This window comes from Meleagris gallopavo, chromosome 11 (genome assembly GCF_000146605.3).
Source record: "Meleagris gallopavo isolate NT-WF06-2002-E0010 breed Aviagen turkey brand Nicholas breeding stock chromosome 11, Turkey_5.1, whole genome shotgun sequence".
In the NCBI taxonomy this organism is placed as follows: domain Eukaryota; kingdom Metazoa; phylum Chordata; class Aves; order Galliformes; family Phasianidae; genus Meleagris; species Meleagris gallopavo.
The window spans coordinates 8622703-8640570 of NC_015021.2; the positions used below are offsets into that span (position 1 = coordinate 8622703).

Sequence of the window (17868 nt, forward strand, 5' to 3'; positions counted from 1 at the left end):
GCGGGCGGCGGTGCGGAGGCAGCGGCGGGAGGCGCCGGGACGGAGCTCCTTACATAAGCGAGGAGTGCCCGTGTCCCGCTCCCTGATTTTGTACGCGCCCCAGGCTTTCGAAACGTGCCGGCTGACAGCGCGGAGCTGCCTTCCTCCTGCTCTTAGCGAGCCTGGAATCACCACAGAAAGGTTTAACGCTAAGAGTCTCTGAGGCGTTCAAGGTACGTCCTGTTCTCGTGGAAAACCAGTCCCAATTACTGTGCAATTATTTCCATTCCAAGTGTAAAAATGAACTTCTCGCGTTTATTCCCCATTAAACCTCCCGACGCTCAGTATTGACGCTGCCTGTCTCATGGTGAAAAATTCACATATTCCTCGAGCTGGTGATGCTGACTTGTGCCCAGGCCCCGCACTGTGGTCAGGAGGACCTGAGATGTACTGCTGCAGTAGTATTGCCCGCTGCTGGCTGCCCTGCTCATTAACATTAAGTTTATTCACATTCGGAGCCTTCTTTCTCTTCATCGTCACACGTGGTGATGAAAAGAAGGACAGAGGAGGTGCCAAAGCTCTGCCAGCTTTGGTGTGAATACAGCAATTGGGTGTAACTGCATGCGTGAGGTTGCTCCATGGGAAGTAAGGCAGCAGAGAGTCATCAGGGCTTCCACTGTTTATCTACAAAATGAGGTTAATGCTGCTTCCCTCCCTCGCTGTGGTTGGTGTTAAGGATAAGTCCATTAGGTCCATAGATACTTAAGCAACAGCTATTGCAGAAACAGCTTGTGAGTAAAGTACCCCACAGTATTTAACTCCTGGAGAAGAGAGGGGGCAGGGAGCGGAAGCATTAGGACCGGATCCCACAACTGGATTTGTTGCAAAGCACAAGTCAGCTTATCAGCATCCCTATTTTAGTTTGCTCTCCCCTGAAGTTTCTAATTTAAAGACTAATCCTAATTAGATATGTTGTATAGTTTGGTCAACTTAATGCTGTTAGTGCTTCACATCCAGAACTTCATCATTCTGTTTAAATTATCTTTGTTAGGGATGGATGGATGTACAACGGCATTCTTGGGTTCCATGGGATGCTGTTTTTTTTTAATGTCATATGCCCAAACTACCCATCTCGTCTGTGTGCTGAGGGCTACACTGCTAAACATATGTTCTAAGTCAGGCCAAGCGAAAACACTGAGGACCCTGCCTGTCCCAGCTGTGTCAGAGTACACACACAAGAATCTGGAGGCATACCGTAGCACCGTGCTACAGCTGAATGAGTTCCAGGACAAACAGAACAGAGGCACATCCATCACTGTAGCGCAACACACCAGTTCTAGCAGGAGAATAGCAATTACCATCACCAGAAAAAGCCAGTACCTTTTCTGCCCTAGTATCGACCAGATGCATTATTTGAGTTCTGCTTATTTTAAAAGGATACAAAACAATTGTTTTGGTCAAGGTATACACTCACAGAGAATCAATTTAAATTTCTATTCTTGCCACTTTTTGGTATTAGTACAATAAAATATATTTTAAAAAAGAAAAAATGCCACACACAAATGGGAAAGCAGTTACTCAAAGAATGATTGTGCAATTGGAACAAATTCAGTCCAAAAGTTTTCTACCGTACCTATTATCTGAAAGTTGGCATCATGTATAAAAATTCAAGTTATTCCTGGCACCACCAGTATAAATTAAGTCAGGCACATGTCTTCTGGAGCAATGAATATACTAGTGATACAATGGCTCATCTGTTAAGAAAACAAAAGGAGATGGTTGTAAGTGGCAACAGGACAAAACTCAAAGCGAAATAGTTTAATTTTAAGCTTCCTCTGCTTACTAAGTAGCTGTAGCACAAGGGCTTTAGTAGCAGAATAAGTAAAGTACATTTCCTCGTGTGTACACACAAAAAAATAGGATTAATCCATATAGAAGTCAAATCCTTTATGTAAGTCCATTTCACCATACAACACCACATCTCTCATTAGCATCGCATGGAGCACTGTGCTGCTTTAAATTCTACCTGGCTCCTCCATCTAGTTTTGCAAGGCAATTACCTACCTGTGTGAAACGGGAGGGAGGGTAGCAGGCCTTCCTAGTAGGGTCCAGCCATAAGCAGCCAGGTTCGGGCTCTGCAGTTATATGTCAATTGCAGAACTAGCATTACTCAAACGGCACTATTGATACTTAGTTTGCTACTGAATTGCTTCCTTGATTAGCTTTTTTTGTTGTTGTTTCAGCATAGTGTCTTTCTGAATTACCAAAAGATGAATGGCTAGAGCTCAACTTTTTCTTTTTTTTTCTTCTTTTCTTAAAAAAGTTTTACATTAATAAAATGTAATTTAGGAAAACTTTTTGCATGTGAAACTGCCCCCTACCTCCAACACTGCTTAACATTATCAGTACTCCACCCCACGCTCACCCCCACCCCCAAATACTGGACCTTTTCCCAGCATATTTACAAAATAAAAGTTAGAATTTGCTTAGCAATAGTATTTCAGTCAGCTCTGGTGAACAGCAACATATTGACAGTATCAACTTTTTTTGGGGAAAAAAAAAAAACAATTTTGGAAAGAAAAAAAAAAACAAATCTTTCAATGAGGAGAAAAATATGCTACCTGTTTGAGGTTACAGCACAGCACTGATGGAACTTTATATTGCTTAGGGGGGAACAAATCACTATTTTGCAGCTGGAGCCCACAACTAATTCTTCATTCCTAAATCTAGTTACTCATCATTTACAGTGGCACTGAGTTTCATCGATTCTTGCAGAGATCTGGAAAGCCATTTTGCTAATGAGCAAGAGGTGTCACTGTTACTGTCTGTACAGATGAAAGATGAGGGATGAAACAAAACCATTTACCTCATTATGGTGACTACATGGGTAGGCTTTTCTTGAAGCATTCTCAAGTGTAGGAACAAAGTACTACAAACAGAAAGCTAGCAATATCCATACAATCTTGGAAACTGATTAAAAGCCCTTTGCAAAGATGAATGGCTGTCCCTAGCCAGAAAACCTGAAGAATTCTGGGAAAAATTATTTTTCATTCTGCCCACATTCTGAATGTTTTCTTGTTATTTTTATTCAGTTTCTGTTGACAACCGCAGTGTAATTTTAAGGTTCAACTATCTTGAAAAGTGACACATAAAGGAACATTGCATTGTTCTGATTTAGAAGGACTGAAAGAATACAAATGGAAGGGGTGTGTCTCATCACCATAACTCTGTGTGCTGATCCCAAGTCCATTACACAAATTCAGAAGCAAATACAGCTTTGAGAACTCCTAGGTCTAGGATCAAGCTGTAGTGTCTATCAGCAACTCATTTTCAACAGTCACACTCACAGAAGTCTGAAGAAAGCCTGAACTTCAATCCATAGGGCCAAAAAAGTTTTCAAGCTTCCAGTGTAATACAGAGCTTTAGTGTATGGTTTCACAATCTACCTAAGGCCTTACAGAAGCACCAAAAGGAATGGAAACACCACTTCTACTAAGTTAAAAAGTAGAGATTAAGCAACTGTGCTGTCAAATGGATTGGGAAATTGATTTGACTGAAAAATCCCAGGACAGCAGTTTTTGATTGGGCCATATCACACCTGCCACACTGGACCGCTAAAGGCAAAAGAAAATAGGGCAGAAGGCCAGATTTTGGGTCAGAGCAGAGATTCCAGAACCTACTGATATTAGCCAACAGTATGTGGAATTATGGAGTCGCATTTAAAATGAAATTTGCATGTCATTAAACTAACATAAGAACACTGGTAAGGGATAGCAAACAGAAAATGAATCTTCGTTATTTATGCCCTCTTCTGCACTGAGAAAAAGCTCCTCCGTGAGGCTGGTGTTCACCATTCAGAACTATCCATTTAGATGCTAAAGACAGCTTTCACACGATTTCTGAGCTGGTGCTGCACTTTGCTTTCATCAAGGGGGGCAGTGCTTTTCTTCATGCCACTCCTGCTAGTACCATGCTACCATATTTATGGTTACATGGTCTTCACCCTCTCTTTTGCCTACAGCACTACTCACTTGGTGCCTCAGTGAGACAGAAACCTTTCTGAGTTAGTTTCCACACACCAAGCAACTGAATCTGGTTTCTTGGTGAGTAAACGCAATTCAGAGTCAATTCATGGCATGAACAGGGCAAACATGAAAGAAGTGGGAAAGATCTTTTTAAAGGCAATGAGACAGTAGAATAGCATTTCCAGAGTTTTTGCTACCTGAAGCATGCAAATTTCTGGATTAAACACAGGCCAGTGTAGCACATCTCCTTGAGATACCTGGATTGCTCCATAAACACCTGAACAGCAGGGCTGTGACCTGGTGCTGTGCCTGCAGAACACTGTGTAACCCAATCCTGGGCTCCCCACAATGTCTGATTCCTCAAGTGCTCCTTCTATTGATTCAAAAGTACATAGACTTACTGACTTCCATCACACTTATCTCTTTTTGAACTCCAGTAGAGTGAGATGTTATCATTCTTAGCAAAATGGAGCAAGAGATACACCTTCTTTTAATAATAGAATAAGGCTAAAGAGACAAAATCTAGGTACTGGTTTCCCCTCTGGTGAGCATTTATGCAATTTTTATTAAATAGTCATTACGTAAAACATTGGATTATGACTTGGCACAGGATTGGAACTGGGCTCTTTCTTGTTCCCGGATAAGCTTTCAATAGTTGTGCCATGGGGTCATTCTGCTGCCCTTAGCTGCCAGGAACCTGCGGGTACAATGCTTCTGTAATTTGTTCCCAGTTTTAAGAAACAGATTATAACATTAACTGATTATAACAGAAACCTTCGTAAGAAATTGGATGCTTAAGTAGCAGACTGTTAGAATCTCTTCCATAACTCAATCCAGACTATCAGGTATTCATCCAATCTAGTATGGTTACTAATCACAGTTTGGTGATTTATAGTTGGTGAAGAAGGAAAAGGCAGATTTTAAATTATAAGGAGCCTATTTCCTCATATTTCTGAAGTGTCTCTTAATTAAAAACACTTCATTTTTAGATTGAGTTTCTCATTACCATTCAACCTCAATTAGTTTTATGGTGTTAGTTCACATGAGACACTTTGAACTCAATGCTGCTGCTATTGAAGTCAATGGAAGCCTGGTTTTGTTTTCAAGAGAGTGTGCATACTAACTGGCTGTGTTTGCTTCAGAAAGAGAACCTAAATTAGAAAGTTCTGATAAACCACAAATTAAGAGTAAGAGAAATGACAACTCACTTTGCACTCTTTCACTGATCCATACCACTAAGGACTGAGGGACTGTCACAAATTCTATTATTCTATTAACTTCTTTTGATTTAAATAGTTTTGAGAGTGTACTCAAAAGAAGACAGTAACTGAAACATCAAAAGTGCAGAATTTTCCCCATCGTTGTGGATCATTTGATGCTTAACTGGTATGAGCTTTATTACTAGCCTTTCCTCAGTGCAGCCCAAGGGAGATTTTCCTCATCCACCTGATTTCCCAGTTTTGTATTTTCTCAGAAGATTATATAGTTGTAATATCTTTGTCACATTTTAGACAGTGGCCAATACATTCAAAATTATCAGGTGAACGGGGAGAGGCAACCAAGCAAGGAGAAGCAAAGAAAGTAATTGTGTGAGCTGTATTTATATATATATATATATAAAAACACAAAAAACACCCTAAAATATAAAACTTACTGCCATAATGAAACATTTAATCTGTTTCTAACATGTGATGCTCTATTAGCTGTAGCAGAACTTTGGAATTCAATGCTGTTGTGTAACCACACATTAAAAGAAATTAAAGAAGCAGTCTAATTCAATCAAAAGGAAAAAGAAAAAAATACAAACCACCAAACCCAAATTCTTTCATTCCTTAAAGGAGAAAGGTCAAAGGGTATAAAAGAAAAGCAGGAATTAGTAATCCTAAGTAATATTAGCTAATGTTGCTCAGTAGAGGAAAAACTGTTTTCATAGTAAAACATTGCGCTGCAGGAAAAGTGAGGAAATGTATCTGAGAAAAAGGAGGTAGGTGGAACAACAACAACAACAACAACAGAGTGAACATAATTCTACCTTTCTAAAAAAGCAGAGCGATGACATATTCCTCCTGTAGGCAATTATAAAAATGGGGTAGGACTCATCCTTTCTTTGGTGTCTGGGTAGAAAACTGGGTAAGCATTGGGATTTTTTTTCTAACAGGTCTGAAAATACATATCCAGTTGCCTTGGTGCCTTTTGATCCACGTGAGTAATTTAGAATGATTATTTTGTGTCCCCAGTGCTGCTCTTTCATGGTGCATTACTAGCTGGCTATTGTTGCTAATAACATTGGTAGCATTTGCTGGCTTCATTAGACAGTGCAGAAAGCAGTGCTAGTTAGGGAGGCTGATGCCTCTTGTGTAGCAATAGCATTCTTGGTGTTTTTTTAAATTAATAACATGCAATGAAAACTGACTTGGGCAGACTTATTCAGAGTAAGTCTGCATTATAGTGTCAGCCTATGAAGGCATATTCAATCCAAATGGTGGAAACTATCTGGGTTGCTACAAAACTCAGCATGCATACAAAGCCCACCCAAGAAGCACAGTCAGTGCTCAGACATTGAGTAATGAGAGCATTCCTTCAGCTGGTTAGCTCAAAGCAGGTGTGGGAAGGCCAGCCTGTACTGCAGTCCTTGCAGGTAGTGTTGTCCGGAGTGGTGGTGCCTAGTGAGCTGGCTGAAGTGTCTCCTTCTATGTTCCCATATGTCTAGTTGAAAAATTGTAATTTCCCTCTGCAGAATTTTTTTAAATCTTCATTTATCTTCACGTTTGATTCACTAGCATGAGTTACCTAGATGAGGGAAAGAAGAGCAATGTCTAAACTAAATTAAAGAGCTTGTATTTAAACACTAGGCTATCATCTACTTGAGCTGTTAATCAAATTTAGTTGCTAAGTGCTGTCATTTCTGCTTATCCAACCTGAATTATTCCAAGGTGCGTGCACCCTCTTCTTGTAGTGTGGATGGCAAATTTTAATTTTGCCAGATCTTTTTTTCCTTTCCCTGTGAATCATATCTAGTAAGTTACCTATTATTGGATTAATTTAAAAACTAACTCATTAGTCCCTTCTTACCTGCAAGTCAAAATTTACAAATAGCCAGGCCAATTTAAGCCTACTGACAGTGGAATTAAGAAGACAGGTCTCAGTACCAGCAGAACTTGAGGTGTTCTGGTTAGACATGTGTTCTACTCTTCAAGGCAATCCAAAAAATGGTAAGGCTTTGAAATGGCAGACTTGATGGTACATCACTGTAGCCTAAGAGCCAATAAATCAACTTCTTTTTTGTTCATACACTGACTCCATCCATTGGCACAATATCTCTTTTCAAGTTCTAAAATGCAATTAAAGCATATTGTGCCACCATCTAAAAGACTTTTCCTCTCTTCAAACTTGATCATTGGAGTACAGATCAGTGCTCAAGGCCAGAGATATGGCACTCCTCAGAACGTCATGAGGTTGTTACAAGTAACTGTGATTCACCTTGAGATTCACACTGAGTTAAAGTGAATGTCAGTTACAGAATGCAAATGTATATATACAATGTTTTGGTGGATTACAGTAAAATAAATTGTATAGAGAGACCAGTAATGCAATATATTTGAAAAGTGCACTATGCCCTTGTGACTATCTAGTCACAATCTTGTTTCCACTGCAAGTAAATCAGTTCACTACAATAAAACAGAAACAACAGCAGGAGACTTTGTAGGAAGACTGCCATATTGCACTCTGAGAAAATTTTCCTGCTGTTTGCATGCTGCAGTGGCTAAATCTGAAACAAAACCTCAGTTACATATATATATATAATCAAGATTTGTTGTTTTTATTGGCATTGGTGGAGTTTTTATAGTACCAAAAATACGTCACAAATAATATTCAAATTTTCAAGGTTTACCTAGGCATGTTCTACTTCCGATTATCTACTTTCTCTAAAAGAGCTTAGCGAAGCAATTGTTGATATACCACAAGGAGGGAAAGCAAAGATGTAGCATAGGTTCATTTCTTACTCCCTTGATAAGAAAACTCAGTTTGGAAGTTGGTCACTCTTCAGTGTGAAGACACAACCAAGTCTTGATGCCTTGGTCAAGCTAGACCAAAGTCCCCTTATTTACAGAACTCTGTTCTCTTCTCAACACCATTATTTTTATCCCACAACGAAAAATGATGATCTCAACATACCAGTTTTCTGTAGTTTTAAAAGCTTTTGTTTGTTTTAAAACCACGCTGTAGATCTGCTCATTTATTAGTATTGCTATTAGCATTGTTAGCATGGACACGTTAGTATCTGCTGCCAGAGATGTTGTGGGGGCTGGGATGCCGGAGGGGAGGTAATTACAGAAGGGCAGTTGGCTCTATTAATATGTCAGACATACTCCTGCAGCAGGGCAGGTGGCGTGCGAGAACACTGCAGAGCTGCCTGAAGAACTCTTTGTTCTCCCTTCAGTTCTAGTTTACTGACTGTGGTGAAACCACTCATTAGAAGGGAAGGTAGAGAACGTTCTTAAATGAGTCATGTTTGTTCTATGATTGTCAGACTACATCCGTAACTGGTTCAGTAGCTCTATTCAACTGGTGAGCCTGTTCCCATTACAGCACACGGCACAGGGAGCCTTTATATAGGCAGCTGTGGGCAACATGCTTCATGCTGACTCTACGTGGGATTAACAGCTACTTCTCCATACTGATGTGTTTGCAAGAGAGTACAAGAAAGACCTTATATTCTTAGAAATTCAGAGCCTTCCCTTCTAAGGTGCATTTAAATTATATACTTTAAATTAAAAAAAATAATAATGAAAACAAGAATTGAGAGTCCATTGAGGACAAATGAGGCAACATAATCAGAGTCATCCTGAGCAATGCTGAACTTGAAAATGCTGGAGGCAAACCTGGAAGCAACAAGAGAATACAAAGACTTTGATGGTCAACATGTGCCACCATTGTGGCCAAACCTCAGTCTTCTCAAATGAATTTTTTTAAATAGAGAAAGTGGAGAACTTAAGTGAAATTACTTTTGGCATAATAGCCCAGCATTTCACACAGCAACACAAAACAGAGAACAGGACACTGTGGGGTGGTGCAGAGCGAATGAGATGATGCCAAAAATCATACTCCCAAAACGCTGTAAGTTTGAGAGCACTTGAGAAATGTGAAGGCTGTCTGAATTAACTGATGTGAGGAGAGCAGTCTGAAAACTGTTACAATCAATACCTATTACAGCACAATGGTTAACTTGAGGGGCAGACAGCACAGATTAATTCCGTGCAGACAAATTGCGACTGAATTTGTTTTGAACGTGCAATTAAGTCTGACGCTATTAGTCTATCTCAGCATAAGGTGGAATAAATTCCCTAGAATAACAAGCGGTGGGCGGCAGTGCCCGCACCACAGCACACCAATGGCGGCCTGTGGGGCTGCTCCCGCCGCGGGAATCCCCCGAGGCTCGCAACAGGGGGAGCCCCGCGCAAGCTCACTGCGGGCCGCCGTCCGGCTGCGGCGTGGAAAGGGCTGATTGGTGGTGGGGTTTTCCTTCATTGCGGGAATTTAAAAGCATGATTTGATTATTTTTTTTTTAAAGAAAACAAATTTTAAAAGAGAATCTTCTTTCTGACATTGCACTGCGATGTGCCAGCACATTAAGAAAGGAGAGAGTTCTGAAAGCTCCCACAGATTTTCTAAGGTATCACAGAGAAAACAATCAGGAATAGAAACTGCCAATTAAAGATATTCTGAGGCTAGACTTCTCCCTGTTGCCTGGGTCAAAAAAGAGCAGGCGGGCTTTGTATTTGAAAGGCTCACTTTATGGTAACATACCTTTTTGCTCTCTAGCTTTAGGTACATATGGTGTGATTGTGATGTGTTATACAGCTCATCATCTAGGTTATAGACAGGCCTTGAGCGTACTACTTTTGCCTATACCTCCCCAGAAATGCCATTTCTAGTCCCCAGCAAAGGCTGCTACTGTATTTCTTCCATCTAGCTGACAAACCTAGGCATCTCATTTGCAACTGGCATTAGTTTTCAAAGTGATTAGCTGTTCGAGAGGTCAAGAAATGCTTGTGCAAGAAGAAAGTTTTGCATTTTGTATATGAATGCTGGGGGGGTGGGGAAGTTGTAGCAGTGGGGAAATTACTCAATTCCTCAGGCCTTACACTCTTGAGTGAAACAGAAAACTCTAAGACTTTTGCTGATAGAAGCAGGAGGATTTAGATGAAATTCATCCTTAAAGAGATTGCTTACAGTAGTTTCACTAATGATAATTTTTTAATTGCCCAAAACTACAGAAGTAAGAGATTAAATGAAACAATGGATATAATATCAGGATGACTGCCATGGAGGCAGAGGTGGTATTGACAGTGTTAAATACTGTAAGTAATTGTAATAATTACTGTTCTAGGTAATACTAATATCCCTCTAGGATGTTTCAGTTTACTTTAAAAAAGGCAATGAAATGTTTGTGCTACCACATAAAGCATTTAGTGAGCCCACACTTGGATGAGAACACTTACTGCTGCCCTGGTCATAAGTGGTGGAATTGGCAGATGTGCAGAAATGGATTTCTAGGGTGACAAAGAAGGACATGATCCATAGAATTAGAATAATTAAGACTGGAAAAGACTTACAAGATCATCAAGTCAACACATCCTCATCATACCTACTAAGCTATATCGCTAAATGCCACACCTACACATTTATTGAAAATCTCTAGCCAACAGACAGTAGAAAAGCCTGGCTTACCCATATTTATTAAGCAATTCAGCTAATGGCTGTTAAATTATAATTAGACTGTTCAATGCTGAGGGAGGAAGAAGGGGTGTTATTTCTGAAGAGTCATTCTAGTTGTCTTAAAACAATTTTAACTGAGAGTCATTGATACCAGGAGATTCCCACAGTAAAATGTGTTAATATTTGTAGGTGAAAGAGCTTTTCATAATAGCTGCCCAAATCACAGGTGCCATTACAAGATTACGTTCTCCTAGTTTTGAAAGATCTCAGAAAGCAAAAAAAGATATTTTTTTTTTAATCACAATCATCATCACTGCCTAGCTTATGTTTTGTATAGAGCTCTATTAGTCTCAAGATTAGAGTTTTTTTATCCTCAGATTGCACTTTTTTATATTTTCCCTGAATGGTGAGATTTTTTTGAAATTTTAACTATGTCAGGAGCACTTAAAAGCATTGTGTTCATTCACTTACCTCCATGTAGTTCAGCTCAGAAAGCATATATATGGTCACTTCAAGGTCTGCTTTGTCTTTGAACTATATTCCAAAGCATAAGCATATCCCAGAGCTGTTCATCCTGTTAACTTAATAAATCGTAAAAAACAGCCCTTTTTTCTCTCTGAACTTCCATAAATTATGCAAAACTGCTATCCACACAGCATGCAAAAATACATTTGATTTTTCATATAAACTTACTAGTCCTGCTATCTTCCCCATAATCACTACATATTATTTCATTTTTATTTTATTTCATCACTTACTAGAATTCCATATAAGCTGGAACACTGGAAATTGAACCATTGTCTTTCAACAAAACTGAGCTAAGTAGCTAACGTGACTGTAAGGGAGCTAACAGAGGATTTCATTATTAGCATAAGCCTTATTTTGGCTCTGATCAGTTTCCTGTGTTCTTCAATATCACATTTACATGCACCATGCAGCCTAATTCACTTTCTTAGTCCATATATGCTACTTCACGTAGATGAGAATATGCATTGTATGAAGAAAAAAAAAAATCAATGATTACTTTGTCCTAGCTTCTTATAGATTCATAGTGCCCCCAATTTACTGCCAGGCATGCTAAGAGTTACCAAGGAAAAGGCTGTTGCTTTACTAAAAGAGCACTGTCCATTTTGGTATTACCTGTTCTGGTGTGTCAGGTGGGGAGATGATACCATGCCTTCATATGCACTGAGATGATTTGCAGGCAATTTGAAATTACTGAATGGTATCCCATATGCATGAAGGCATAGAGCCACCTAGAATTATCTAGCTATCTGTGATGCGTATATATTTAAAAATGTAGGTGTAGTCACTAGAAGGGGACAAAAGCAGCTTCCAACTCTTGTCCCTTCAAGGAGCTTAATTATTCATTAATGATAAGGATGGTAATGGTTACTGTGCCCCATTAAGCCATCACACTAGTTGTAAGCATCAGCAGCTGTTTCAAGTTAAAGCAGAACATGATCCTGAAAGTCTGTATTCCTCTCACAAAAAAATCCTTCTTTCTCAATTTAAAAATGCATCTGAAGTACACAAAATCCCTGAACTAACAAAACTCTGTGGCAATGAGTTCCCTTAGTTAACTGCGCTTTATTAACAGGAAAATATATTTCTCCATAGGGAAAAGTGAGAAGAAGGTCAAATGTAATAAATACATTTTCTCACGTGTTTCTCTTTAATGACAATCCTTTAATGATTATACTAGTGTTTCCACTGCTTCCCTTCTCCTTTTTTGTACATGGATTTCACTGTTGTCTTACAACAGAAGTTTTTTTACTTTTCTGTTGGACTGAGTATATAAAAGTTCAGGGTGACTTAGAAAATATGAGTTTCCAGAACTGCACATAACACAGAGAGGGAATGAAAGCTGAAACTTCTTAACTCTGCTTATCTGTGTGCATTCAGAATAGAAACAAAACAAAAAGCATCTAGTTAAAACAAGATTTATTGGCACAAACATACATATTACAAATGTATACAGTATTCTTGGAAAATATGTTCACCACTTCAAGAAAAAAAAATCACCACCCATGGGAAAATACAGTAATATCAAACATCTTAAGTTGTCACAATTTTAGCATCAAAATGTATGTGGAATTTCATCATTTATAAACTAACATCTACTGACCTCCAGGTAGAGCACTTTCAGAAATTTCAGGTCTCCACAACATTTTTTTCCTTCTCAGGTAGCTCTAATAAGACACAACTGGAATGTTTTCTATAGAGGCACAAATCCCAATTTCTTGCCCAGTACAGTTGAGTTCACGAGGTCAGAGATGCTGTTCTCGGCAAAGGCTTTCAGATCCTTTTTGAACTCATTACTACATAGCTTAGCACTACAGTGTGGCCTTTAAAAGGATGCAATTAATGGTTTGGTCTGGAGTTTAGTTTTTAAAATGGCAACTGAAGATAAATTACTCGTTATTCCTACTAGAAGAAAGAAAGCTTGAAGAATTAAAAGGAAGGAGATAGAAGAAAAGATTTTGTTTTGCATTGCCATTCCAGTGGCATTGAACAGGGACTGGCAAGTGGCTTGTGAGGAAAACTAGGATATCAGTAAATTCCCTTCTTTCTCTTGTGCCACTGTAGTAACTTAGTAACCAGTCAGTGTTTTGTCACTGACCTCAAACAGTTCAGAATCAGACTACCAGATGCCTTGAATCTAACTGAATGCTATCGATAGCCTCAGCTTCAGCCTCAGAGGTGTGGGCTTCATATATGCAGGAGGGAAAGAATAAACTGATATCCTCAGCTTCATCAGACCTGACATAATTCAGTAGAAGAGGAAGAAAGAACCATTCTTGTGGTAGTGAAAATTCTGAAAAATGGAAGTTGTGCTTATTCCCACAGGATCTGAGTTTGACTCCTGCCAGAAAGCTGCATTAAAAAAAGCAGAAACATAGAGTCACAGAATCATTACAGTTGGAAAAGACTTCTGAAGGCCATCTAGTCCAACTCCCCTGCAGTGAACAGGGACACCACAGCTAGATCAGGTTTCCCAGGGCCCGATCCAGCCTCGCCTTGAAAGTCTCCAGGGACAGGGAATCAGCCACATCACTGTGCAACCTGTTCCAGTGTCATAAATCACAAAGAATCATAAAATCTCCTGAGTAGAAAGAGGACCCAAAAGGATCATCGAGTCCAAGTCCTGCTTCTACACAGACCACCTAAACCCTATGTCTGAGAGCAGTGTTCAAGTACTCCTTGAGCTCTGCAGCTCAGGCTGCACCCTGGCAGCTACAGCCTGTTCTACACCCACCGCCCTGTGCTGTGCTGTGCTTTTCCTCTCCTGAATGAGAACATAGCATGGATTCCTCATCAGGCCTGGATTTAGTAAGGACAAATGAGACTTTCAATTGTCTCTCCCCATTAGCACTGTGTGACGCAGTATGCCCTCAATCTCAGATGGTGGGAAAAGACACATAGCTATGTTCTTCCCTTTCCTTCGCTTCTATCTCCAAGCCCCCAGAGAGTAGAAATTCTCTACGTGCATAAGCACGTGCTGAAGTAGCTTCCAAAACAGGGCATGCTTTGTTCTTCGCTCAAGGCCAGAATGTGAAATTCTCAACCATCTGTTCAGGTCTACATTGCTGAATTGTATGCATAGCACCTTCAGAGGCTGCTTCTTAGCATTAAAACTCAAACATAAGTGATTAAGAAAAATAATAATTAGATGGCTACAAACTCTTATTTTCCTGCAATGGCTAAAACAAATTTATAAGAGTTAATATATGGACACCATGAGAACTTTTTATAATGCAAAACTAAGTAAAAATTGCCCATGTTAAATAGTGGTTGTACTTTACCTCTTTCATACTTAGAAAAGAACATATCATCCAAATGGCAAATACTTGTCTACATATATATATGCTTTTGGAGAAGGGGAGGAAAATACAGTTGTGAAATAAAAATTTAACCTCTACAACAGTTGATGTTTCCCCCTCAAAATGTATTTTTGCATCAGACAAAGGAAGCTTTTAGGCCCCACTCTTGAGTAGGAAGTACTAATCTTTCTAATGTCTAATCTTTCAGTGGTGCTGATAAACATTATGTGACTAATATTTTACCATGTGGTTGAGGAGGGAGGACTTTTCATTTACAAGACAAAATAATAATGTATTTCATTACAAATAGTTGACTACCAGTAACATTTCATTGTGCATACCTGTGCATGTGTCTTACATTAGCATTTAATCTTATATCCAAGTTGGGAAAAAAGCAAATGGAAAATATATTGAACTTCGCATTTCTCATGAAAAAAATATGGGCTTTGGAAGCTTACTATTTGTCTAGTTTGTATAGCTGCTAATAACTTAAATACAAAGAATATTTAGAGATGAATTGTATACCCATAGCCTTTATGATGCAGTTCTACTTTTATTCTGAGCCAGTTTTCCTTTTAAGTTTCATGAACGGCTGAACTTGCAATATTTAGTACGCTGTAGTTTGCTAGTGGCACAGGGGCCACACTGACCACTACATTTTCAGGTCTAACCAACATGAGTCTGACTAATGGAGAAACTGTTGCAACCTTTCAGGTAAATTCTATAAATATAAATAGTTGAACTTCCAAAAACAATTGTGTGCTGTACTTCTATGAATTCACAGCTCTATCATATGTATCATCCCACATCTTACAAAGAAAACAACAGCAGCTACAGCTGATGGTTGCACTTGATGATCTTTTCAGGTCTTTTCCAACCTTAACAATTCTATGATTCCACATTATTTGGTCTTACTTTCAGTAAATGCAGATTATCAGGGGGAGAAACTAATTTCTAAGGATATATTAACATAATGAAGACTCTTAGTTCTTTTAAACTCTTCTCTTTCCAAAAGCTCAAACCACCACCACCACAGGTCCAGAATGTCAAAAATGTATTGGATTCAGCACAGAGTTTTTCCATTTTTTCCATGGACCATTTAATAGTAGAAAAGAATAGATATTAGCGTGAAATAAGGGTAAACAAAATGATTATGCTGTGTCAATAAGATGTTGTTACTGAAGTTGTGTACAGCAAAAGGTATATATATTTTAATGCACCAATCACTCTGGAGCCCTTATTTGACTGCCGTCTTTCAGCACTTCTGGAGCACATAGGCAGCATCCCTAGGGGTGGTACATCCCGAAGTGCTCTCCTTGCAAAAACCTTAAATCATTACTGTGTATGTCTCCTGTATTTTCAAGGAAAAAGGTGAAAGGAAGTACATTCAGCTACCTCATTTGAAGTAGTAGTGTATATACACTTCAGTAGATGAGCACGGCTTAGATTTAGCATATGAATGGCGCTCTTAAGTACAGACTCTCCAAGGAGGCTACCGAATATTGGCTACATTTCACTTAAACCATTTCCCAATTTACTACTTTGTCATTATCACACAATCCTTATTTGCCATTTCCTGTCTTCCAACAAAAGTGATAGAATTACTGTTACAAGAAATACTAAAAAATTAATTAAAACTGCAGTGTTACAATCAAAGTAGCTTATGAGAAGTGCTGTCGTCAGGAGCATTGTGCACTGTCACATCATTTCGGACTGAATTAAGAACCAAGAGCCATACTCTGCCTTCAGTGTTCTCATCCCCTCAGTAGGGGCTACTTTGAAGACAAGGGGCATTATGGGAAGGAGGCTGTGCTCCACTCAGGCCTAACTCAGCTGTGATTGAGGTCAACAATAACAACAGGACAGAAGGCAGGGAGTCAATTCATAGGGCAACAGAACAACCCCAGCCCCAATATGCTATGCTCCAAATACATTATGCTCCAAAACTACAAAGGCTTTAAAAGAGAACAAAGACGTGAAGAATAATGGTGAAGCCAGCTACTGTGAGAATAGCTAAAGAATGGACAGCCTTTCATAATTATCTTTGTTGTTCTCTATGGTAGTTTCTCTTTGAAAACAAATAATTTGCCCTTTTAAACTTACAGCACATGGCTTCTTTGCTTGAATAGAGTGTTACATATGAACCATGAGGCTGTATTCATGTTTTTAACCAGTACAGGTTATGATTTTTGCTTTGGAGAGTTAGCAGATGTGATACAGTCATGACAGAATGAGGTTACTGCAGAAATGACTCATTGTTAAATAATCAAGTGTTTACCAAAACCGCTTGTAATCAGACTGCCACAGTTTGCTTTATTGTAAGATGTAACTTTTAAATATCAGTGCATTGGGAAAAAAAGGTAAAACTTCTTGGGTGGCTCAGATCTCTTTATGGATGTCTCTTTATGACAGTCTTCTGGTTCTCAGTGGAAAAAAAAGCAACTGAGAACATCAATAGAAACATAAATTAATGAAATAAAGTAAGGGAAGTTAACTGAAGAAGAAAAAAGAAACGTTTCTTGAATTGGAATAGAGAATAATTTCTAAAGGAGAAAAGAAGGAAAAAAAAATGCGAGGTTCTGGTTGGACTGGTTTATACATCTCAATCTAGTATTCCCACTGAAAGTAACAGCCACCATCTAAGAAATTTTCAGCCAATTATTTCTCACGATACAATTGCTTTTTTCAAACAGTGTTATTCAGCCTTTTTGGTTTTAGCTTTAAAAGAAAGGTGTTTGAGGGTGCTTGTACTTTATCTAGCATGGAGAAATACAAAATCAAATAAATTCCATCTAACAAAAGGGTCCTGGATCAGTTGGGGAGAATAACTGCCATGAAGAGCATCTCAACTCCTCTGACTACACAGGGAACCCAAAGGTTAAGTCTGTTACTGTCCTAAGGTTCAGGTCAGGTCAGATTCAGGTCTGAATCCAGACCAAAGAGACTTTGGCCTCTTTGAGACCTTTCTCCGATACTAACTGTGTACATTGGGAGTGAGCCCACTGCCTTATATGGCTACTGCTTAAAAGGCAGGAGAGGTGGGGTGAAGATGTAAGCCCTTGGTCACACTCAAGTGCCCTCTAATTTGTTTTGTGAAGATCTAGCAGATCTAGCACCAACATGAGCAACAGAGGCACTGCCATGAAATAATAGATTACACGTATGCTCAGTGGGTCTATAACCTCACATAGGACAGAGAAAAAAAAACTCCATAAAAGTACAAAGATTTCAGTAATACCTGAGCTTCCAAAAGTTCCTGAAATTTCAGTCTGCAATGACAGATGCGCTTTGGAGAAACAGACATCACTGTTTTACATGTG

The 17868-nt window shown here is 39.1% G+C and overlaps 1 long non-coding RNA gene across 4 annotated transcripts in view; it reads left to right on the plus strand.

Moving 5' to 3' along the window:
• The first annotated feature begins 6 nt into the window (after positions 1 to 6).
• The window catches only part of LOC109369465, a 52115-nt gene continuing 34253 nt past the window's right edge, over positions 7 to 17868 (plus strand). For 3 of the 4 annotated variants that reach the window (XR_004160949.1, XR_004160950.1, XR_002118545.1), the window contains exon 1: positions 7 to 212. This is a non-coding gene — a long non-coding RNA (uncharacterized LOC109369465). Of the gene's footprint in view, positions 213 to 6162; positions 6207 to 17868 lie in introns of all 4 variants that reach the window. The other variant, XR_002118546.1, reaches the window with a different exon arrangement.